General features: G+C 44.0%; 1 pseudogene; it reads right to left on the bottom strand.

Annotated features, from left to right (window-relative positions):
* The window catches only part of LOC122451696, a 73,739-nt pseudogene extending 48,625 nt beyond the window's left edge, over window positions 1-25,114 (bottom strand).
* Window positions 25,115-26,028: the final 914 nt, after the last annotated feature.

The raw sequence follows: 26,028 nt of genomic DNA, 5'->3' as shown, positions 1-26,028 counted from the left end.
TAGGAGGACCCTGAGAGATGGAGTTCTGCTAGTACTAACCACAAAAAGGTGCTGCCCCAACTGTGGCTTGGTAAGGCCAGAAAGGAACAGGTGTAGCCTCATAAAAACAGAACATTCCCTGGATCTCAGGATGTTCAGTCCATTTACGTAACTATACCCACATCCTCACAGACAGAAGCTTTTCCTATTCAACAGTAGGTCAACCAACAGGGTCTAGATTCACCTCCTAGGGTGATAAGACAATTTTTTTTTTTTTTTTTTTTGCATCAGTGAGGGTTTTTGTTTTTTTTTCATCAAAATTCTCTCTTCTACTGTTTCAGGTCATTTACTCTTGATTTGTCCTGAGCAGATCTGAAGCAGTGTTATTGTTGTTTGGTACTTATTCATGAAATCTGGCCAGGGCTTCCCAGGTGATTCAGTGGTAAAGAATCCACCTGCCAGTACAGGAGATGCAAGTTCGATCTTTGGGTGGAGAAGATACCCTGGAGCAGAAAGTGGCACCCTATTCCAGGATTCTTGCCTGAAAAATCCCATGGACAGAGGAGCTTGGCAGACTACATACAGTCCATGGGGCTGCAAAGAATCAGACATGACTGAGGACAGCACAGCATGAAATCTGGCCACCCTTCAGTCTCCTAGGGTGAAATAGCCCAACTCCTTTATCCCCTGGCCCTTAGGAGTCTGGGACCAAGTTAGTCTCTTGTTATGGAATGTTCCAGAAGCTGTGGAGAAGACCCAACTTTCCATACCTCACAGCATTCAGTTTTAGTGATTCACCTTTATTATAGTATTAATAGATCCCTGCTAAATTTAGTGCACCCTGGGGCACTCAGGATATGTATTTTGACTTAGCAAAGATTCATGTCACTCTGCTGGGTAATTTAAAACTTAATTTTAAAAATGCATGCACAGGACTTTCCCAGTGATACAGTGGATAGGAATCCTCCGGCCAGTGCAAGGGACATGAATTCGATCCCTGGCCCGGGAAGATCCCATATGCCTCAGAGCAGCTGAGCCCGAATGCTGCAACTATTGAAGTATGTGTGCCTCGAGCCTGTGCTCCACAACAGGAGAAGCCCCTGCAATGAGAAGCCTAGGCACCGCAAGGAAGAGTAGCCCCCTCTCACCACAACTAGAGGAAAACCTGAATATAGCAACTAAGACCCAGCACAACCAAAAAAAAGCATACACATCTTTAACTTAAAAATACACATATATTTAAAAATACACATAGAATAAAAGTACAGCTCTTTCCCATGGATGGCAAAAATCAAATGTAGAATAAACCAATGGCCAGCTGAGCCCATTTTAAGTCATGCAGACACCCCATCTCTGCAGCTCACAGCATTCTTGTGAATGGGCCCTGATAAGTTTCAGATATAGTTTACTTCTCTTTCTTTCCCTCTCACTCCCTGACCTCAGCAGGGTGCCCTTTATTCCCCCACCTCTCTTGGTTTGCCTTCACAAGTGCCTGTGCCGTAATTGAATGAGAGCTTGTTTTTGACTTATTTCTGGTGACTTTGTCACGGCCTCATGCAAAGGCTGCATCTGCAAAGCCAGAGCAGTCGGCTGAGAGAGGCCATATTGACCGTGTGGGAGACAGACTCTTTGGAGCCATCATTTCATTGTGCATTGAGTCTGGGGTGCTTAGCGGGGAGCTCTATCCCCACCTGTTGCAGCCCACAACACCCTGGGATCCACTCATACACAAAGCGTTCTCTTGGGCCTATTTACATTCTTAGACTCCTGCCTAATCTCCCTAGAAAAACAGGTCAATTTGAAGAATGTCTCTTCTTCCCTGCAAAACTCTTATGAGACAGTTTGCTCTAAGAGAAGTGCTAGACACTAATGGCTGAAACACACAGGTTGAGATGAAGCCAGCAAGATGGAACTCAATAGATTTTGAGAAAGGCTCCAGAGATTTAAAAAAAAAAATCTCTGATGAAGGCATCACTGCAGAATTGAGGGTGGTGTTGTGACGAAGGCAGATGGGGTGTTATCTCCTCTGTAGTCCCACGGCAAGTTGTAAGAATTCTCCTAACCACCCCGTTGTCTTTCTGAAGAGAGGGATTGTCAGCAACAGGGCAGAGTTCTGTCACTGATCAAGTTCCACAAGGCTGGGATGACCCAGTGGACATGCCCCGACGGCCCTTCACTTCACTGCTCTGGGCTAATCCAAGGAGACAGCTCATGCTTAGGAGAGGGCAGATTCATCAATCTTTTTACCTCTGATTGCCTGCCCTGATCCTGGAGGACTGAGATCCTGTCCTATACTCAGTTCTTTAGGTCAAAAATACATCGACCAGTAGCATGCAGATGGAATGGCTCTCTGGAGGAAAAAGTCCCTGACTGTTAGAGAAAGAAGTTTTCAACTGGCAGAATGAGGGGCCCGAAAGATTTGGAAGAAACACCTGGATAAGGATAGTGATCCTTTTCTTCTATTTGTGGGGGGTGAGGGGAGGGGGAGTGAACCTTCTTGGAAGGTAAACCTCTCACATTTGTTTACTTTTCATTCTAGTTTTTTTCAATTTGTCCCCACTCCTATTCCTCCACGAAGTCTTTTTTTTTAAATCTTCCAATTAAAATGGAATTGTAGGGCTTCCCCTGGTGGTCCAGTGGTAAAGAATCCACCTACCAATGCAGGAGACATGGGTTTGATTCCCGATCCAGGAAGATCCCACATGCCTCCGAGCAATAAGCCCCTGCGCCACAACCACTGAGCCTGTGCTCCAGAGCCTGGGAGCTGCATCTACTGAAGCCTGCATGCCTAGAGCCTGTGCTACCGCAATGAGAAGCCGGCACACCACAACTAGAGAAAGCCCGCATACAGCAATGAAGACCCGGCACAGTCATGGATAAATAAATAAGATGGAATTGTAGCAGCCTGCTTTGAGCACCTGGGGTACTTATGTGTACTTTTATAATTCTTTTCCATGTTTGCCTTCTCCGCCAAAGTGAAAGGTTCTGTGTTGCTCCTGAAAGAGAGTTTAGCCATTAGAAAGAGCAGTCAGTGGATTGTAAGGACAGGAAATTCATGAAACTTTCCTGGGGATGAATAGACAACCCTTCCTCGCTGTCCTGCCCCTTCCTTCCTACCCTCTGCCCTTTAACAGTGTGACACCCATCCTATGGTCCAGAGAGTGGTACCCACTGAGACTGTGTAGGGGGAGGAACCTTGCTGAACAAGAGATGTGGATGATGGAGCCTCAAGTGAACTATCTAGATAGAAAGAAAGACGCAGGGGAAGAAAACCTGGTAGACTACTGAGGAATTGTCTGGAATTTCTCAGATTGGAAAGGGGCGGGCTGGAGTTTTAAAACTATAAGGCTTTTAAACAGCCCACCCCAGGTTTCACTCTGCATGACTTATCCTTTTTCCATTAGTGCATTTCCTACTCCAGTTGGGACCAGCAGTTCATGTCTTTTCCTATTTTTTCAAGGTTAACAAGTTGGTCTGTATCACTATCATAACATCATCATCTCTATAACTATCACTGACATCACCATCACCCACACATATCCAGTGCCTCACAGCTTACAAAGTGCCTTCATGTTCACTCTTACTCCATGTCTAAGGACATTCTGCAGTTGGAGTTATGAATGCTGAAATCACTGGCTTTTCCTTAGACCTTGAAATGGGTATTTTCATGGTATAAGAGTAGAGATAGGGTCATAAAGTCTACCATTGTATAACCTGGAAGAGAAGGACCTTTTAGATAATTGTGTCTTTGAGGCCATTTTGGTGGGGTCACCTATTTGTCACCTCTCCTGGGTTTTTTTGCTGCAGAAATAATGATACCAACCAAAATAAAAATACAGACGTTGGTCATGAACATTATGATAAGAAGTAATTTCCCAAGCTGTCCTTTCGTAAAACAAGACTAAGCCCCCCTAGGTCAAAGTTACATGTGGAATGATAATAAGGTAATAATAAAAATCATACTGAATAACATTGGTTCTTATATATATAAATGTTCAGTTCTTTTCTCTAATTTTGCCTCACAACTACCTTTCAGGTTAGTAAAATGATCATTACTATTCCCATTTTACAGATGAAAAAGGATCTTAGTTAAATAGCACACTAACTTGGTATCAGAAATGGACAAAGATCCGGGTCACCTAGCTCCTGGACTAACACGCATACCTGTACAGGGCTGCTAAGGTATAGTTTCCCCACTGGCAGCCTGGGCTTTCTCAGAAGGCCCCCAGCAGGGAATGAATCAACAGAACCATAGACTGCTTTTTCTGATTGGCACACTCAGTAGGCATTTGCTTGCCCATTTACAGAACCCAAATCAAAGACATTATAAAACAATAATGTTACTTTTTATTGTCTCTAATTATTAGCAAATAATTTGGTTTTAATACATGAAATGTGGATTCAATGTAATAGCGTGTTTAATTGCAGAGCAGAAATAGAGACACAGACATAGGCAACAAATGTGATGGGATGAATTAGGAGCTTGAGATTGACAGATATACACTACTGGGCTTCCCAGGAGGCTCAGTGGTAAAGAATCTGCCTGCCAATGCAGTAGATGCCAGAGATACGGGTCCAATCCCTGGGTCAGGAAGATCCCTTGGAGGAGGAAATGGCAGCCCGCACCAGTATTCTTGCCTGGACAATTCCACAAACAGAGGAGCCTGGCAGGCTACAGTCCATGGGGTAGGCAAAGAGACATGACTGAGCAGACATGCACCATACCACATATACACTACCATGTATAAAATAGACAACTAAGGAGAATCTAACTACTCTACAGCACAGGGAACTCACTCCGCGCTCTGTGGTGACCTAAATGGGAAGGAAATCCAAAAAAGAGGGGATATATGTACTCGTGTGTCTGGTTCACTTTGCTGGACAGCAGAAGCTGACATAGCAGTGTAAAGCCACTATATTCCAATTAAAAAAAGTAAAAATGAGAAAAATAGTATGTTTTAAAAGGGTCACAGGATCTTTGTGGAATACAGTAGGTTCATGAGTTATCATTTTAAAATGCACTTTGGTTTACTGGTTTTTCTAGAGCTCTTTTCAATGAGCTCTTTTCTTTTATTAATAAGTCTCCCTCTCGCCACCCCTCCCCCTGCCAAACATATATTCTTCTGTAGGGATAGAAATCACCTGATGCTAGGTTAGAACAAGGTCTTGTTTGGTGTTTACTCACCCAAGCTGCACATTTGATCTCCAGGAAGCTTTTGACCTCTGACCCAGAACAACTGCATCTGAGCTTCAGGGAATAGACCCCACGTGTGTTTTAAAGACCTCCCTCTCAAGTGTTTCTCATCTAAAGTAAAGGTTGAAGATAACAGTTTTACTTTATTATTTTAAATATTATCACTATGTTCTCATCATTATTCTTGCATATTTACAAGCCAGCTTAATTTTATAAGAATGTGTGCAACAGGGGCATTCTCTTCTGGGTCCCTCCAGGATTTGGGGGGATTTTTGTGGTAACTGCAGAACCAGAAGAGGATGAGGGCCAAAGCTTCTGTAGACCAGTCTTTCTTTCCATGATAATGGAATGGTATTTGCTGGTTAAATAAGTTTCTTGGAAAAATCTCTGCATAGTTTTTCATTTTCCCCTATTTGCTTGTGGACGAATCACAATCTGAAATACAAAAGTTAATCAGCAATCAAGTGGCTAATTGAAAAAAATATCATCCTTCCCCTTCTGTCCTCCCGAAGGTTGACTGGGCTGCTATAAATGCAAATTTAAGTGTACTTTCCACATGTCCCTAAGTATGTTTACATTAGATCTGTGTTATTCTTAGCTAATCCTGGTACAGAAAATCACACAGCCCTGTTCAGGTCTCAGAAGTCTGTGCCAGGAGGGGCCCTAACCCAAAGCTGGGGATAGAGTTTCAGGAGCTGTTTGTTTTTGACGTGTTCTCCATGTGTGCTATGTACTCTCTGCCATGTGGGACGAGCACCACCTTAAAAGGAGAGAGTGGGCCTCCAAAACCTATGAGGAATCCTCTGAGTTTGGGGAAGGCCCCGAAAAGGAGCCAGGTCAGTCTTGGGACAAAGGAAGGCTCCCCCCAAAAGAAGGAAGCTGATCTTTGGAAAATGAAATTCCATCCTCTCACTTGAGAGGCTGGGTGAGCCATCAGGGGTCATTCCCACTAGAATTACACTCCAGTACGTTAGTCCATGTGTATTCTAGCCTCAGACCCCTTCTTCTGCCACAAAGTGAATGACCATAGGGCTGTCCAGAGCTCTGTTCATTAGGAGGACCTTCTCTTGTCCCTGTCATTTTCAGGGCCAGGTCTGAGAGAGACTGTCCTGCAGCTGTCATCAACATTCAACCATTCAACTTTCACACAAATACCAAGTCAATCCATTCATATGCAAGCTTGTGATTTTTGGTCCTCCTTCAGTTAGTTGTTAACAGTCCCCCGCACCTCCCTGGGTGTGAGCTGAGGGAGGGGCGTGGATGCAGCAGTGATGGGTATGTGTTATGGGGGAGGGGGTTCTGTTATGCAGCCTGCTTGTGCTCAATCCCAGAGCACCACTTCTCTTTTGTAATGAATTATTTGGGGGCCCGTTTGGCCTGATGACTGCATGGATATGACAGGATTCAGCTCAAGATGAATAGTCCTGGACTCATGGTCACTTGGTCTCACATGGTCAGGCATTCTGTTTCTTTCAGGGCCCAGTACCATAGCTGGAGCTGTTTTTTCAAAAGGCATATTATTCATCTGCTTGCCAACTGCATGGCCTTGATCCATGGGACTCTCCTTCTAGGACTTTCCACACATTCCACAAAGCACCTTTTCTTACCACTGATGCCTCTGACACCATTGGGTCTGTTGGATCTTATGGCCCAAGTAGCAGGAATACCTGTATTGCTGACTGGACCTGCCACAGAGCATTTGTCTGCTCTGAGCCTCACTCAGACCTTTCATGCCCTCCATTTCTAGGAGTAGCATATGCTGCCTCCAGATCCCCAAAGGCCCCTGGGTCTTGTGCTTCTTTTTTTGTACTAGGAAATTTGTAATGCAATAATTGGGCTTCCTTGGTAGCTTTACGGTAAAGAATCCGCCTGCCAATGCAGGAGGCACAGGAGACAACCTCTGGGCTGGGAAGATCCCTTGGAATAGGAAATGGCAACCCACTCCAGTATTCTTGCCTGGAAAATCCCATGGACAGAGGAGCCTGGTGGGCTACAGTCCATGGGGTCGAAAAGAGTTGGACATGACTGAGCACGCATGCAAGCAAGCAGTGTAATAATTTATGGTTTTTATTTTTTTGAAAGAGATTTCCCAGCATGCTCCTAACTAGTAGACCTCTAAAAATTGTACAGAAATGGCAGGCCCCTGAATCTACCTAGGGTTTATTTTTCCACTCTCTGGAGCGCCCGTGGGCTAGCCATCAGTTGCTCATCTGGCCCAATTAACGTAATATCATCAATATCAATATGATGGATTGGTACTATAGAATGTCCAGACAGCCTAGCTCTCTGTGGACTTTGTTCAGACTCTCTCTCTGTCAGGAGCATTACCATAGCCCTGGAGCAACATGAAGACTGCTTCTGATCCTTTTTTTAAACCAGGTTTAAAAAGAAAGCATTCACCAGATTAATGATGATGTACCATGTACCTGAGGCCATATTAACCTATTCCTGCAGAAATACCTGATCTGAAACGGCAGCTGTAATCTGCTTACTCCTTATTTGAGCTTGTAATAACCTGCAGTCATCCTCCAGGAGTCATCTTGTTTTTGCAGTGGCCAGATTGGTGACTCACATGGAGATATTATAGGACCCACTACTCCTGAATCATTTGGACACTTAAGGATGATGCTAACCTCCACCATCCCCCCCTGGGGAGGAGGGAGAGGCAGTTTTAGATGCTCCCATTTGGCCCTCTCACTATCATAACTCTTACCCCATAAGCTAAGGACCCAGCATGGGAGTTAAGCAATTATGTCAATTCTGATTTTCCACACCAGGGCCAAGGAAGTCACACACGTGGGTCTGCACACTTAGCATTTAACTGTAACTGTGTTTGAAGTTCAGTGACTCTTAAGTCATGAGCTTGGTCCTAGGCTTTCTCCATTCTTCCTCTGCAGAGCAACCACAAGAGGCCCTCTGGCTTCCACACCTGGCTTCTAATTGCCTGTGACTTTCATCCAATCCTCATCTTCATGCGGAGCACCAGTGGCAGTTAGTAATAGCCATCCAACACCGTCATCCTTCCCTCCACACACCGCAAACACCTGGAGTATCTACACAGGCTAGTGCATCCCCTGCCACCAATACACCCTCCCAGATCACAGAAGTGAGAGTTCGAACAAACTAAATAACCACCTGGTGCCAAGGGCTGTCTGTGCTTCAGTCACCACCAGTGACGAGTACCTATTTGCCAGCCTGACGGCAAGGGGTCCAGCCAGTGAAATCCCATTTCACCCCCTTGCTTTTTTGGCATCCATCCATGTTCAAAGGCTGGGTTCTTTGGAAGATGTTAAGATGGAGTTTAGGGTGCAGATATTTTTTAGAGATAATTACCTGTGAAAGGATGAGGGGCAAAGGAAGCAGTCAACTTGTGATGCAGACCCGACAGAACTATGGGGAGATCCAGAGTGAGTGGTGCCCACTGTGGTCATCGTGCGGTCAGCTGAAGCGCTGGACCTTTCTACCCCTCCTCGTTAAGTCAGCCGTGAAAAGCGTGTGACTCAGGCGGGATGGGCAGCCCTGAAGGAGTGAACGAGAGGCTGTCTGCTGACTGGCCACATGCCCCCTGGCTGGTGGGAGGAACCTGAGAGATGAGTCTTCAAGTCCACCACTCCTCCACAGTGTAAAGGGGGAATGGTAAACTGGCCAATTTACTCACGTGTTCATAAGGATCAGGTAAGATAAGGCAGGTGAAAGTATTATACAATGCCAACATTTTGGTAGGAATATTGTTACTTTGGATGTTACTTAGAAATATATTGGCCTTTGCAACAGCGTGAATGGACCCTGAGGTCATTATGCTGAGTTAAGTCAGACAGAGAAAGACAAAAGTACTGTATGATACCACTTTATATATGGATGGTAAAAAAGCTGAATTTACAGAAACAGGAGTAGAGTGGTGGTTGCCAGGGGCTGGTGATTGGGGGAACTAGGAGATGTTGGTCAAAGGATAGAAACTTGCAGCTAGAAGATGAATAAACTCTGGAGATCAAAAGCACAGAGTCATGATTATAGTTAACAATAACTGTATCATGTACTTCAGAATTTCTAGAAGACTAGGTCATAAATCTCACCATAGAAAGAAATGATAATTATGTGACATAATGAAGATGCTAGCTAAAGCTATAGTGGAAATCATATTGTAACATATACATATTGTATACCTTAAACTCACACATACTATATGTCAGTTACATCTTTAAAAAATGATATGCATTCATTAAAGAAATACCATTAAAATTGAAAAAAAAAAAAAGAAATAGATTGGCTATCAGCAGGGAGTTGAAACTTTCAATTTTATTCTGACCTTTTAAAAACTATTTTTATTTTACAATGGTATATAGTTGATTAACAGTATTGAGTTAGTTCCAAGTGTACATCATAGTGATTCAGTCATACATATACATAGATCTATTACTTTTCAGATTCTTTTCCCATCTAAATTATAACATATTGAGCATCATTTCCTGTGCTATACAGTAGATCCTTGTTGGCTATCTACTTTAAGTATAGCAGTGTGTACATGCCAATATCAAACTCCCAATCTATCCCTACCCTCTTACTCTGATCTTTTATGATGATGATGTTACTTATAAGAAATTTTACTTTAAAATACAAAAAAAAAGCAACTTATAATAAAATCCTCAGTTCAGTTCAGTCGCTCAGTTGTGTCTGACTCTTTGCGACCCCATTGACTGCAGCACACCAGGCCTCCCTGTCCATCACCAACTCCTGAAGTTTGCCCAAACTCATGTCCATCAAGTCAGTGATGCCATCCAACCATCTCATCCTCTGTCGTCCCCTTTTCCTCCTTTCCCAGCATCAGGGTCTTTTCTAATGAGTCAGTTCTTCGCATCAGGTAGCCAAAGTATTGGAACTTCAGCTTCAGCATCAGTACTTCAATGAATACTCAGGACCTGGTTGGATCTCCTTGTAGTCCAAGGGACTCTCAAGAGTCTTCTACAACATCACACTTCAAAACCATCAATTCTTCATCGCTCAGCTTTCTTTATATCCAACTCTCATATCCATACATGATTACTGGAAAAACCGTAGCTTTGACTAGACGGACCCTTTGTTGGTAAAGTAATGTCTCTGCTTTTTAATATGCTAAGTTTGTCATAGCTTTTCTTCCAAGGAGCAAGCGTCTTTTAATTTCATGGCCGCAGTCACCATCTGCAGTGATTTTGGAGCCCCCAAAAATAAAGTCTGTCACTGTTTCCATTGTTTCCCCATCTATTTGCCATGAAGTGATGGCCCCAGACCCTATGATCTTCATTTTTTGACTGTTGAGTTTTTTTTTTTTTTTTAACTATCATCATTATTTTTTTTTTTTTTATTAGTTGGAGGCTAATTACTTCACAACATTTCAGTGGGTTTTGTTATACATTGATATGAATCAGCCATAGATTTACACGTATTCCCCATCCCGATCCCCCCTCCCACCTCCCTCTCCACCCGATTCCTCTGGGTCTTTCCAGTGCACTGTTGAGTTTTAAGCCAGCTTTTTCACTCTCCTCTTTCACTTTCATCAAGAGGCTCTTTAGTTCCTGTCTGCTTTCTGCCATAAGGATGGTGTCATTTACATATCTGAGGTTATTGATATTTTTCCTGGCAATTTTGATTCCAGTTTGTGCTTCATCCAGCCCGGCATTTCACATGATGTACTCTGCATCTGAGTTAAATAAGCAAGGTGATAATATACAGCCTTGACGTACTCCTTTCCCAATTTGGAACCAGTCCATTGTTCCATGTACAGTTCTAACTGTTGCTTCTTGACCTGCATGCAGATTTCTCCAGAGGCCGTAAGGTGGTCTGGTATTCCCAAATCTTGAAGAATTTTCCACAATCTGTTGTGATCCACATAGTCAAAGGCTTTACCATAGTCAATGAAGCGGAAGTAGATGTTTTTCTGGAATTCTCTTGCGTTTTCTGTGATCCTTAGGGATAATATTAATAGATGCTGATTAGACAATATCTGGTCATCCTTGAAGCAGTCTGTGTGGCCAGAGTTTCTTGTGTGTTTTTATGTTTTGAGTGGTGGTGCTGGTGGTGGCAGGGAGAGCTGATATTTAGTCTTTTCTCTGAGAGAGGTAGTGATAAAATCCCTGTATCCTCCATCCCTGCCCAGCAGGAGTTCACAGCCCCTCTCATCTCAAATAAATGAGACACTCCCAGGCTTTGGGAAAAGGTCGTTTAAATACACCTTTAATTTTACTGTCAGCATTATACATCTGTTAAAGAAATGTTCACCTTTAGAGTCTGATTGTATTATAGATTTAAAAATTGTGGTCAGAAGTTCAATCACCAAGTTATCTATGGGCAGTGGGGAACTGGGAGGAGAACATCCATTTTCAAATAAATAATCATATCTGAGCTTAGAAAATTAAGTGTTTGGATCATATATATCATCGATTGCATTTTGTGAATCAGTTATTCAATCGTGTTTGTGCTCGGTCCTTGCCCAACTCTTTGCAATCCCATGGACTGTAGCCCACCAGGCTCCTCGGAAATCCTCCCCCAGGATTTCCCAGACAAGAATACTGGAGCAGGTTGCTATTTCTGTCTCCACGGGATCTTCCCAACCCAGGGATTGAACCTGTGTCTCTTGCGTCTCCTGCATTGGCAGGCAGATTCTTTACTGCTGCACCACCTGAGAGGCCTTCCGTTTAAATTAGGACAGGCCACAACAGGTCAGGGGCCTTATCAGCATGGCCAGTGGACAAGTCAGATGATAGTCTTCACCTGATCACACTGGTGGGACCTCAGTCCCGGTCTCCTGACTGGCAGATCCTGTTTCAGGCTCTAATCCATTCACTCAGACTCTGACAAAACCCAGCTCTGTTCTTCCCGTTTTCAGCCTAGGGAGGAGTTCTGCTTCAGGCAAGAGAAGTAGCAGAGAGGGGGTTTTAGAATCCTAGATTGGTGATGGCTGGTCCAGGGTCCATCTCTGATCTCTGGCCATATTTTGACCTGCTTCTCTTTCTTCCTCCAAATTAGGTTGACTAACTTGCTTGAAGAAGTCATCCACTGGGTTCATTAGATGCTGTCTCTAAAGAAGCTGCTATGACTGGCCTGGTGGTTTTGGTATACATATGGTGGAAGCAAATCATCCCAGAATTTCCAGCTCTCAAGGTATGCACTAGAGGATCAGATGTGGTGGAAAACAAAAGATAGGGTGCGGAGGTTGGGCATGTGCCTGGGTGGATTGGGTTGGGTCAGAGCATTCAGCCTGGGGCCAGTCTTCCTTTCATCTAACCCTTGGCAGTGAAGCCCAGCCATTTCTAAGAATGGACCTTGCTGTATCAGGAAGCAACACTTGCCAAAGATGTGCCAGAGAAAGCTTTTCTTTTTTCTTTTCCTTCTTTCACTCTCCGTCTTGTCTTGTTTCCTTTCTCACTCTTTCACTCTCTTTCTCCCTTTGTGTTAATAACAAGTGATGAAACTTTTAAAAGTTTGGGGGTTGGGGCCCATGTCTTCATCCTGGAGCTCACATTTGTGTGTGATCAGTTAACTGAATTGGCCAAAAGTACAAGAGCAGTCACAGGGCCCCAGCCTAAGTCTTCCAAAGAAGTTGGCTCTGATCTATGACCCAGACTTCCCCTTGGAAGCCGCTATCTTGTTGCCTCATGAGACCAGACCACCATGCCTCCCCTCTCACATGACCACTCCAGGACCACCCTAGCTGCATCTTACCATGAGCCAGCATATTATAGTGCCTGCAGACACAGCAGCAGCCGTTCACTGCTGCTTCTAACTGCTGGGCTCCCTGGGTGCTTAGAACCCATTAGAAACAAAAGTGTCTCAACATGTAGCACCGTGGCCGCAGGCCTGACTGGAGTCTAACAGTTGTGCCCTGCGGTTATTTTGCCAGTTGTGGGTGAACCTCAAACAGTTAAGAACTGGGCCTCTGCTCCCACCACCTCCCCTGTGTCTCAGACGTTTCTCTTTACCTTGTGAGTCTGCAGAAGAAGGCAGGCAAGTGTTCAAGAACAGACTGTCTCATGAGATTTCCTGTACTTCCTGCTGCTGCCTTGGCCATGCTTCCCCAAGAAAAACCTTCTCATGATAGATCAGCACTTCTGCTGCCAATTGTGGCAGAGGCCAGATTAAAAAGGAATGTGAAAAAGCAAAATCATGAAGAAGAAATGTACCCTCTACCTTTTTTTCATGGGTGGGAGAGTACAGGCTAAAGAGATGATGGCTTGAAAAAATTACATATACGCTCATGTAAGGTCTTCCCAAGTGGTTCAGTGGTAAAGAGTCCACCTGCCAATGAAAAAGCTGGAGGAGATGTTGCGGTTTGGTCCCTGAGTCAGGAAGATCCCCTGGAGAAGGAAATAACCACCCACTCCAATATTCTTGCCTGGAGAATTCCATGGACAGAGGAACCTGACAAGCTACAGTCCATGGGATAGCAAGAGAGTCGGACAGAGTAACTAACACACACACAGTATTTTAAAGCAAAACAGATATGCTATTTCATTGCCTGTAGAATGATCTCAGGCCTTTGTCTTGTCCCTTATCCTAGAGAGAACCTGTGGGTGACTCTCCCCTGCCTCACCCCAATCACACACCCACTCTGAGTGCCTACCTTTCTTTCTTAAGATGATAGATTGACAGGGAAGAACAGGGTAGTTACCACAACATGACAAGACCCCTGGCCTGTGTATCTTCTCAAAACCTCAAGTCTGTTTCAGCCAAGTGCTGGAGATGACCAGGGGTCAGTGGTCAACCCGGGATGGCTCTGCTACACTTGGAATCACCCCTGAGCCAAGGGCCTCTGGAGACCATAGCGCCCTGAGATGTTCACAGAATTCTAGATAACTCTTGAGGGAAATACCTGACATTCCCAATCCTTTTTGTCCCTTCACTCCAGAAAGTTATGGGATTAACTTCCTTGGATCTTTGGATGGTCTGTGGTCTCTTAGGTATCCGGGATCTCGAGTACATTCCCCATTTTCATCGGGACCCATCTTTACCTCTTCATTTCAGTTACTCACTCATGTCCGACTCTTTGCAACCCCATGGACTGCAGCACACAATGCTTCCCTGTCCATCACCAACTCCTGGAGCCTACTCAAACTCATTTCCATCGCATTGGTGCTGCCATCCAAACATCTCATCCTCTGTCATCCTCCCCTTCTCCTCCCACCTTCAGTCTTACCCAGTATCAGGGTCTTTTCCAATGAGTCAGTTCTTTGAATCAGGTAGCCAAAGTATTGGAGTTTCAGGTTCAGCATCAGTCCTTCCAATGAATATTCAGGACTCATTTCCTTTAGGATGGATTGGTTGGATCGCTTTGCAGTCCAAGGGACTCTCAAGAGTCTTCTCCAACACCACACTTCAAAACCGTCAATTCTTCATGGCTCAGCTTTCTTTATGTCCAACTCTCACATCCATACATGACTACTGGAAAAACCATAGCTTTGACTAGACGGACCTTTGTTGGTAAAGTAATGTCTCTGATTTTTAATATGCTGTCTAGGTTGGCCATAGCTTTTCTTCCAAGGAGCAAGCATCTTTTAATTTCATGGCTGCAGTCACTATCTGCAGTGATTTTGGAGCCCCCCAAAATAAAGTCTGTCACTGTTTCCATTGTTTCCCCATCTATTTTCCATGAAGTGATGGGACCAGATGCCATGATCTTAGTTTTCTGAAAGTTGAGTTTTAAGCCAACTTTTTGACTCTCCTCTTTCACTTTCATCAAGAGGCTCTTTAGTTCTTTACTTTCTGCTATAAGGGTGTTGTTATCTGCATATCTGAGGTTATTGATATTTCTCCCAGCAGTCTTGATTCCAGCTTGTGCTTCATCCAGCCTGTCAATTCGCATGATATACACTGTATATAAGTTAAATAAGCAGGGTGACAATATACAGCCTTGATGTACTCCTTTCCTATTTGGAACCAGTCTGTTGTTCCATGTCCAGTTCTAACTGTTGCTTCTTGACCTGCATACAGATTTCTCAGGAGCCAGGTCAGATGGTCTGGTATTCCCAGCTCTTTAAGAATTTTCCACAGTTTGTTGTGATCCACACTGTCAAAGGTTTTGCTTAGTCAATAAAGCAGAAGTAGATATTTTTCTGGAGCTCTCTTGCTTTTTTGATGATCCAACAGATGTTGGCAATTTGATCTCTGGTTCCTCTGCCTTTTCTAAATCCAGCCTGAATATCTGGAAGTTCACAATACATACACTGTTGAAGACTGGCTTGGAGAATTTTGAGCATTACTTTGCTAGCGTGTGAGATGAGTGCAATTGTGTGGTAGTTTGAACATTCTTTGGTGTTGCCTTTCTTTGGGATTTGAATGAAAACTGACCTTTGCCAGTCCTGTGGCCATTGCTGAGTTTTACAGGTTTGCTGGCATATTGAGTGCAGCACTTTCACAGCATCATCTTTTAGGATTTGAAATAGCTCAACTGGAATTCCATCACCTCCACTAGCTTTGTTTGTAGTGATGCTTCCTAAGGCCCACTTGACTTCTCATTCCAGGATGTCTGACTCTAGGTGAGCAATCACACCATCGTGGTTATCTGGGTCATTAAGATCTTTTTTGTATAGTTTTTCTGTGTATTCTTGCCACCTCTTCTTCTGGTTCTGTTAGGTCCATACCATTTATGTCCTTTATTGTGCTCATCTTTGCATGAAATATTCTTTTTGTATCTCTAATTTTCTTGAAGAGATCTCCAATCTTTTCCACTCTATTGTTTTCCTCTATTTCTTTGCATTGATCGCTGAGGAAGGCTTTCTTACCTCTCCTTGGTATTCTTTGGAACTCCGCATTCAAATGGATATATCTTTCCTTTTCTCCTTTCCCTGTCACTTCTCTTCTTTTCTCAGCTATTTGTAAGGCCTCGTCAGACAACCATTTTGCCTTTTTGCATTTCTTTTTCTTGGGGGTGGTCTTGATCCCTGCTTTCTGTACAATGTCACAAACCTCCATCCATAGTTCTTCAAGCTGTCTATCAGATCTAACCCCTTGAATCTATTTGTCACTTCCACTGTATAATTGTAAGGGATTTGATTTAGGTCATACCTGAATGGTCTAGTGGTTTTCCCCACTTTCTTCATAATCAGTCTGATTTCAGTATTGACCATCTCGTGATGTCCATGTGTAGAATCTTCTCTTGTGTTGTGGAAGAGGGTGTTTGCTATCATCAGTGTGTTCTCTTGGCAAAACTCTATTAGCCTTTGCCCTGCTTCATTTTGTACTCCATGGACAAATTTGCCTGTTACTCCAGGTAGCTCTTGACTTCCTACTTTTGCATTCCAGTCCCCTATAATGAAGAGGACATCTTTTTGGGGTGTTAGTTCTAGAAGGTTTTGTATACCTCTTAGGGGGCCTTGAATGCAAACCCCTGGCAGTATATCTCCCTCTCTTTCTCCTTTCCTTTCTAGACAGGCGACTAATGAATAGTGCATGAGTGTGTGCTAAGTTGTTTCAGTCGTGTCCAACTCTTGGCAACCCTACGGACTGCAGCCTGCCAGGCTTCTCTGTCCATGGGATTCTCTAGGCAAGAATACCGGAGTGGATTCCCATGCCCTCCTCCAGGGGCGCTTCCCAACCCAGGGATCAAACCCACATCTCTTATGTCTTCTGCATTGGCAGGCAGATTCTTTACCACTAGTGCCACCTGGGAAGCCCATTAATAAAGAGTTCAGTTCAGTTCAGTCACTCAGTCGGGTCCAACTCTTTGTGACCCCATGGACTGCAGCACACTAGGCTTCCCTGTCCTTCACCAACTCCCGAAGCTTGCTCAAACTCATGTCCATTGAGTTAGTGATGCCATCCAACCATCTCATCCTTTGTCATCCCCTTCTCCTCCTGCCTTCAGTCTTTCCCAGCATCAAGGTCTTTTCCAATGAGTCAGTTCTTTGCATCAGGTTGCCAAAGTATTAGAGTTTCAGGTTCAGCATCAGCCCTTCCAATGAATATTCAGGACTGGTTTCTTTTAGGATTGACTGATTAGACCTCCTTGCAGTCCAAGGGACTCTCAAGAGTCTTCTCTAATACCACATTTGAAAAGCATCAATTCTTCAGCGCTCAGCTTTCTTTATGGTCCAACTCTCACATCCATACATGACTACTGGAAAAACTATAGCCTTGACTAGACAGACCTTTGTTGGCAAAGTAATGTCTCTGCTTTTTAATATGCTGTCTAGGTTGGCCATAGCTTTTCTTCCAAGGAGCAAGCGTCTTTTAATTTCATGGCTGCAGTCACCATCTGCAGTGATTTTGGAGCCCCCAAAAATAAAGTTTCTCACTAATAAAGAGTAGTCCCCTCCAAACCCATTTCCTCATGCTAGAACCCAAGGAGCAGAAAGTCAAAGACAGGGGAGCCAACCTCTGAGTTTAGCCGGATAGATAAAAAGCCATGCCATCCCATTCTGAAGACTCCGCGACGGAGATGTCACTCTCCCCATTCCTCTGCCATTTCTTCTGTGTGTTCACCTTGTCCCTGAGTGTACGCATTGTCCACCTGCCTTCATCTGAAACAAAACAGGAGGTGACTTACTTGAAAGAGAATATAAACCAAAACTAGCTACGGTAAGAAGTATTAAAGAGAAAAAGGACACACAGAGTTGGGCACGAGATGGTGCCAGGGATGGAGTTAATACACAATGCAGGCTCCCAGGCACTTACCAAAGGTCGTGAATCTGGCCCCGAACTGTTGAGCAGGAGATGAGAAAGGGGGAAGCAGGTGAAGATACCTGTTCATGGAGCCCAGAGATTGCCTGGCAGAGAGCCCAGGTGTGTTTCTCAACTCCAGCAGCTTCCCCTTCCCCTAGCATGCCTGGGGCACAGGTCCTTCTGGACCTTTGGTCTCAACAGCTCGTACCCCCACTGTTTCCTCACCACGTGTCAGCCACCCTGTCTCCTTTTTGCTCCTTGAAAACATCAAGGTCATTTCTGGCTTCAGGCCTTTGCACCTGTTTTTCCTCTTTCCTCCGATCTTCACATGTCTGACTTGTTCTTGTCATTTGGACCTCAGCTCAAAGTCCCATCCTTGGAGAAGTGGTTTCTGACTGCCTACTCAAAAGCGGTTCCTCTTGCCTATAAGCCTATGGTGAGATTGCTTTACTCTGCTTGTTTTTTTCTCATAGCACCTAATCACCACATGAAAACATTTAACTCATTTATTTGAGAACATGGTTATTGTGTGTCTCTCCCGTTACAGAAGGTCATGAGTGCAAGACCTAGCCTGTACCCCTTAAGAGAGAGACGCAGTTGAGAGGAGCCTTGGTGAATATTGGCTGAATAATTGAACGAAGGCTGATACTAAAACTAGGGAAAGCTTTTTCTGAAGGGTCCTCATGAAAGGGACACAGAGCAGCGTAACGGGTGTATTCTGAGCAGCATCCTTACAACAGTCACTGCAAGGCGTCTCTGCAGACTCTTTCCTTTTTTTAAGATTTATTTTTTTATTTCATTTTATATTTGGCTGCACTGGCTCTTCATTGATACACACGGGCATTCTCTAGCTATGATAAGTGGGAGCTACTCTCTAATTGTGGTGCATGGGCTTCCCATTGCAGGGGCTTCTCTTGTTGCAGAGCACAGGCTCTAGGCATCAGTATTTGTGGCCTGTGGGCTCAGTAGTTGTGACTCATGGGCTCTAGAGCATAGGTTCAGTAGTCATGTCACACAGGCTAAGTTGCCCTGCAGCATGTCAGATCTTCCTGGAGCAGGGATTGAACCCATGTCACCTGAATTGGCAGGTAGATTCTTAACTACTGGACCACTAGAGAAGCCCCATCTCCAGAGACTCTTAATTAGTATCAGGTCAGCTCAAAGCAAGGAACAAGGGGAACCCACCAGGGGTAGTTTTATCTGTACCTCATCCAGTTCTCCTTTCTCTCTGACTGCAGTCTCACTTGCTGCAACCAAAGACCATTATGTCATCCTCAATAGATTCAGATAAGAGTTTGCTGTCATTTTCTGCCCCCAAAAAATCATTTTTATAAATGTGAAAAATTCTACAAATTTGCACGGAAGTGTTGAGCAGAGTAGTGCTAGTGACTCAGATAAGTCTGTGCTTTCTGTGGAAAGTAGACTCCAGGGTGCAAGCATTGGACTGAGAAGTCAGTTAGGAGGCCAGAGTGGAGGCCAGAGTGATGGTGGCTTAGACCAATGTGGCTACAGTGAGGGAAAAAAGAAAATAAATGCTTAACATAAAATTGATAGGATTTGCTAATGAATTGGATTTAGGGTATAAGCGAAGAGGGGAGCAACAATGTCTCTCAAGAATTTTAGTTTGACTAATTGAGTGAAAGGTGGTACCATTTTGTTGATGTAGGATGCTGAGAGAGGAGGGTTGGTTTTTTGGGTTTTTTCGTTGTTATTGTTTTGTTCTTTGGTTGGTTGGTTGTTTTTTTGTCAGAGGCAGTGTTAAGAAATGTTAAAGAGGGAAGTGAATGAGAAGCTCTAAAAAAGTCCAACTCTAACAATATAAGTTATCCCAATATAGGAGACAGAGGATGGCATCTGAAGAAGCTCATGTAGTTACAGGGTTTGTTATTTAACAAACTTAGATTTTTTTAAGTCAAAAAAATAGTTAGAATGGCAAAGAACTATGCCCATGCATTGCACAAATTTCATTTCTTGGTTTTGATATTATATTATAGTTAAGTAAGAAGTACCATTGGGAGACACTGGAAGAGTGGTACTTGAGATCTCTTTGTATTATCTTTGCAGTTTCCTGAAATCAATCATTATTTCAAAATAAAAAGTTTAAAAAGTTACTCTTGTTCAAGAGAAAGAAATAATAACAGATACTTTAGAGGTCTGAGTTGACTACAAGGTATTGTGAACCAGTGCTGTGATGTGGGTGACAAACTAATGTTTATGAAGTTAGGATGAAAAGAAGTAAAAAAATTCTGCAGAGGGACTGTAGAAATACCAGACTCTTATATTCAGGTCAGTCCATATCTGAAGTGGTAAATCCAGGTCTGGGTATCACACTTCTAGATTGACAACCACGCTGAGTGAAAGCTAGACAAAAATACCCAAAATGAGGCAGCCCTGTCGTATAAGAAATAGTTGAAGGAGGCTAGTATATCTACCCAAGAAAACTGCAGACCTCCATGAGACATAACACCTGTCTTCAGATACTTGACAGACTGTCATTTGGCAATCAAATTTAGATGAATCTTTGACATCCCTTAGCTGCAATAAACTTACACTTTCTCTTCACAAAATGCCAGAAGTATTTTTAAAGAACACTTAGAGAAGCCATTTTAGCCATGCTAAGATTTCTGATCTTTTAAAACAACGGAAGCAGAATAAATCTGGAACATCAAAACGGTCTCCTACCTGAGTCTTTTAACTGTTAATTTCATTTGATTTGAAACTGTCACTAATTTTAAGGACTCTCCACTTAATTACCACCACTTTCAAGTATTTCTTCCTGCCACTGTCAAAAGAGCTTTTAAGACATAAGATCTATAACTCAGAGGTCTGTCAGCCTTTCACATGGAACCAAGAAGTTTTATATTTGCCTTGACTAGCAAAGATGGGAATACAGCACTTTTCCTATTTCTCCTGACCTATGGATGGAAAAGAAGATGGATTTAATACTGCAAGATTAACACTGATACCTCTTAATATTAGCTTATACATAGAAATGAAGTTGAAACAGAAATTTAAGAGGAAAGAAGTAATAAAAGGCTACAAAAAGTATGATGATAAAACCCAATGAAAAGAATCTTGCAGATGCTGATTTTCATATCCCGATCGTGATGAAGGCGTTAATTACGCATTCTCACTATTGTGTGCCTGTTCAGTCTGCTGATGAATTTTTCTAATTCTGACCCCCCGCACAGAAAAAAAAGTCAAAAACAAAAATGTTGAACATCATCATGAACCAGAAACTAAATACAGAACATTATTCTTCTTTTCAACAACACCAAAAACCCTTGTTACACCTAGAATGGGGACTGCTTGTGGTTCTGGGTGGTAGCTGTCTTACAGTCTCGTGCCATTTGCATCATCATTGGCAACAAGCAAAATAAATAAGTAGAGATATAACTTGTTAGATGAGACAAGTGTTATAGAGAAAAATTAACTAAGAAAGGAGATTAGGAGATGCTGAGATAGAGGCCTAAAAATGAGAGAGTAAGATAAGCAAAAATATGAGAGACAAGCAGTTCAGGAAGAGTCCTGGAAGTGTGCCTGGTGTGTTTCAGGCAGAGTTAACAGCCTGAGAAGTCACAGAGAAGTTTGCAGGCTATTGTAGGAACTTTGGCTTCTACCAGTGCAAAGAGGATCTGGTGGAATTTGAGAGGAAGAGTGACCCGATCTGAGCTACAGTTTTATAGGAGTGCTCTGACTGCTGCCTTGATAATGGATTGGATGAACTGGGAAGCGAACTCATAAGCAGAAGAGGAGCAGTCCGGAGACTGTTGTCATGATCTGAATGAGAGCTAATGATGGCTTGGAGCATAGGGACAGTGGTTGAAATGGAGAGAAGTGATTGGGTTCTGGGTTCCATTTTGAAGGTAAAGTTAACAGGTTTTTCTAACAGTTTTGTTGTGGGATGTGAGAGGAAGAGGAATGTCAAGGAAGGGTGAAGTTGCCATTCACTGAGAGAGGAAGACAGACTGTGGGAGAGAAAGTTTGGGAGATGGAGGCTGTCAGAATCTCACTGGGGGATGCTTGGCTGGATATGCCTTAGGTCAGGGGTCCCCCACACCCAAGCCACAAACCTGTGGCCTGTTAGGAACCGACCACACAGCTGGAGATGAGTGGCAGGCAAGTGAGATACGTTTCATCTGTATTTACAACCGCTCCCCATCGCTCACATTACCGCCCAAGTTCTGCCTCCTGTCAGATCAGGGGTGGCATTAGGTTCTCATAGGGGCACTTGAATCATCCCATAGATTATCCTCCAGCCCCCATGGAAAAACTGTCTTCCAGGAAACTGATCCCCAGTGCCAAAAATATTGGGGACCTCTGCCTTAGATATCCAATTGGAGGTGACAAGCAGGCAGTCAGCTATATGAGGCTGGAAAGCATGTCGGTGCCAGCGGTATAAACTGGGAATGGGTCAGATTTTAGATGGTAAGTAATCTGCCTGCAACGTTGGAGACCTGGGTTTGATCCCTGGGTTGGGAAGATCCTCTGGAGAAGGGAATGGCTACCCACTCCAGTATTCTTGACTGGAGAATCCCATGGACAGAGGAGCCTGGCGGGCTACAGTCCGTGGGGTCATGAAGAGGCAAGCATGACTGAGTGACTTTCACTTTGTACAAACACCGCTAGACTGGATGAAAACTCTTAAGGGTGAGTGTGGAGAGAAGAGAGACGCGGCCCACTGCCTGAGCAGCATTCAGCATCAGAGAACTAGAAGGAACAGGAGGAAGGGAGGGGAGAAGCCTGGGGGCTGTGGGTCCTTCGTTTCCCCTTGCTTCTCTCCCTCCAACTCTCGTTCTCCTTCACTTTCCACCTCTCAGCCTCACCTCTTTTAGCCTCACCTCCTTCAGCCTCACTCTTAGATACTAACAAAGACGTTTTCTATCAGAGTGCACAAGCCAAAACAGATTTACCAGCTAAACACTATCCTTTTAATTGGGTGGTTCTTTTTAAAAGGCACACAGATCGCTCTTAGGTGCATTAGTTACACTGTGTGGATCAGCCAGAACAAGTTACTCGGCTGTGTGTGTTCCACCGACCTGCCTGCCAAGTAGTATTGAAGATGTTCCCATTAGTGTTGCCGTTGTTATTGTTCAGGGAGGCTTCAGCCCTCAGTGTACCCCTCCCTCCTGCCTTCTCCCACTCCACCCCCTGATCCAGAGGCCAACAAATGCTCACATCATTTCACTTTGGTCCAGCTGCCAGGCTGGGGAACAGATGTTGTATTGTTAACACCAAGAAGAGAACAAACAGCCCCGCTCCTCTCTGTTCTCCCACCTCCCCCCTCCATCCCCATTTTAGTTCCCTGGTGAAAATGGGCACACAGTGTTGGCGGGAGGCGAGGATGGGGCTCCAAGTGAGTAATGCCATCCTCCCCAGCCAAGGCTGAGCCCCGGCCGGAGGTGCACGGAGCGTTCTGCCCGGCCCTGTTTACAGCAGACACGAGTTCAATCAGCTGAGAGGCTGGCTCGTGGCTGGTGACGTGAAGATACTCACACTGAGCCGGGCATTGAGAGAAAGAAGACAATGACCCTTTTCTGCATGTAGCCCCAGTAACCCATCTACCTGCATTTGATGAGCAAAAGCTGTGCCCAAAAGACAATCCCAAGGAAATGATTTCCTAGCTGAGGTCTATCTCTGTGTCTGCTCATTTCTCCTTTAGAAACTTTTAAGAGGTGGAAGGACCTGGGCCATTTCTTTTCTGGACACTAGAGGTTTAAATTCTGATTTCTTTTTTTTTTTTCATTCTTCTGCAGACCATTTCCTCTGGTTCAGGGACATGGTGGGGTGCAGGGGTGGAGTAAGCATGGACAATTGAGAGCCAAGGCTAGAGATGAAGCAGGGCATGGAATTGAGGAGGCCAAGTGCGGGGCAAAAAGGTGTGCAGGGCCATGATGACCAGGCTAAGTAGTTGGAACTTCCCTGAAGTTACTAAATGGCAATGAACAGATTTTTGACACAAGAGAGTGATGTACAGGAAGCAGATATTTCCTCTGTGAAGAAAGAATAGAAAGGAAGAGTTAGTTAAGAGGCTGCTATAAGAATCTGGGTAGTAGACAGCAAAGATTCCATTAGAGTTGGCTCAGCTGTTATCAATGAGGCAAAATCAACAGGGCTTAGGAACCAATTGGACGTGGAGAAGGGGTGGCTGAGGAGAAGGGATGGCTGAGGATGACTATGGTTATAGTGAGAATGTACTGGTTCTCAGCCCTGAAAAAGTTATGCCCATCCACCCTCTTGTATACATCATTCAAAATAAAGTAGGTGTAAGGAAGTGGGATGGAGAAGGAATGACAACCCACTCCAGTATTCTTGCCTGGGAACTCCCATGCACAGAGCCTGGCAGGCTGTAGTCCATAGGGTAGCAAAGAGTTGAACACAACTTAGCGACTAAACAATAACAAGGAAGAGGGAAAGGAGCATTGGGATAAAGTGGGAGATTGGGATTGATGTATATACACTATTGATATTGTGTATAAAGTAGTTGGTTTCCCAGGTGGCTCAGTGGTAAAGAATCCAGCTGCCAGTGCAGCAGACATGGGTTTGATCCCTAGGTCAGGAAGATTCCCCCGGAGAAGGAAATGGCAACCCACTCTGGTATTCTTGCCTGAGAAATCTCATGACTGGAGGAGATTGGGAGGCTGTGGTCCACAGGAGTCCAATGTGACTTAACAACAGCAACATAAAATAAATGACTAATGAGAACTGATATAGCTCAGGGAGCCCTATTCAGTGCTCTGTGGTGACCTAAATGGAAAGGAAATTCAGAAAAGAAGGGGATATATGTATACAGATAGCTGATTCACTTTGTCGTATAGCGGAAACGGATACAGAATTGTAAAGCAGCACAACAATGTAAAGCAACCGTTCTGTTGTTATTTAGTGGCCAAGTCATGTCCGACTCTTTGTGACCCGTGGACTGCAGCCCACCAGGCTCCTCCCTCCATGAGATTCTCCAGGCAAGAATACTGGAGTGGGGTGCCATTCCTTTTCCAGGGGAGCTTCCTGACCCAGGGATAGAACCCACATCTGTCTCCTGCATTGGAGAATCCTCCTCGGTGGATTCTTTACCACTGAGCCACCGGAAAAGCAACTATACTTCAGTAAAAATGAATTTTAAAATATTTTTAAAGTAAGTGTAAGGAATTTCAGACAGTTTGTTTTATTCTAGAATGGCTTATTCGACACTTTTTTAAAAGCACTGAACACTTCCCAAATAAATCTTTGGCACCCTGTTTTCTTGGCATTTCAAGCACTTACCTTTTCGTGCTTGTTGGACAAGCCAACACGGGAGAGGGTTGCGAAATTCATGTTTGGGCCACTAGGTGGATGGCACGCCTCTCACAAAGAACAGTGAAGCAGGAAGAGAAGAAGCAGGGGCAGAGTGGGGCTGATGAGCTCAGCCTTGGACTTGTGAGTGTGAAGTATCAATGGAGACAGACACTGCCAGAAGGCAGCTGATTAGATGAGTCTGGAGCGGAGATGGTAGAGCTGGGGTCATCAGTACTCTTGGGGCAGAGGTTGGGGCAGAGTCATGGGAGAGGGTAAGGTCATTCAGGGTGAATGTGTGGAGGGAGAGAGAAGAGGGCCTGGGGTAAAACCTGCAAGAAACTGGCATTTTTAGGAATTGCACAAGAAAAGGAGTGTGATGAGGAATATCTAGGAAGGTGAAAGAAAATTAAGGAAGCAGTAGAGCCTCAAAAGGCTAAGGACCAAAAGAGATTCAAAAAGTAGGAAATAATCAATAACATCAAATGCTGTAGCCTGGTGCAAGTCAGATAGGAGGATGAAAGCACTAATTACCATCACTGCACGCAACATCAAAGAGGTCCCTGTTTAATTAGGTCCCATTTGTTTATTTTCATTACTCTGGGAGGTGGGTCAAAAAAGATCTTGTTATAATTTATGTCAGAGTGTTTTTTGAATATTTTCGTGTCTGAGTTTTATAGTGTGTGGTCTTACATTTAGGTCTTTAATCCATTTAAAGTTTGTTTTTGTGTATAGTGTCAGATAGTATTCTAATTTCATTCTTTTATGTGTAACTATCCAGTTATCCCAGCACTGCTTATTGAAGAGATTATCTTTTCTCCATGTATATTCTTTCCTTCTTTGTCATAAATTAGTGACCATAGGTGTGTGGATTTATCTCTGGGCTTTCTCAGCTGTATCGTTATGTGCGATACATACATACAATGGGATATTACTCAGCCATAAAAAGGAAATTG

This window comes from Cervus canadensis, chromosome 13 (assembly GCF_019320065.1).
Source record: "Cervus canadensis isolate Bull #8, Minnesota chromosome 13, ASM1932006v1, whole genome shotgun sequence".
Lineage (NCBI taxonomy): Eukaryota > Metazoa > Chordata > Mammalia > Artiodactyla > Cervidae > Cervus > Cervus canadensis.
Note: the sequence above shows the minus strand (reverse complement) of the source record. Positions and strands in the feature narration are given on the sequence as shown.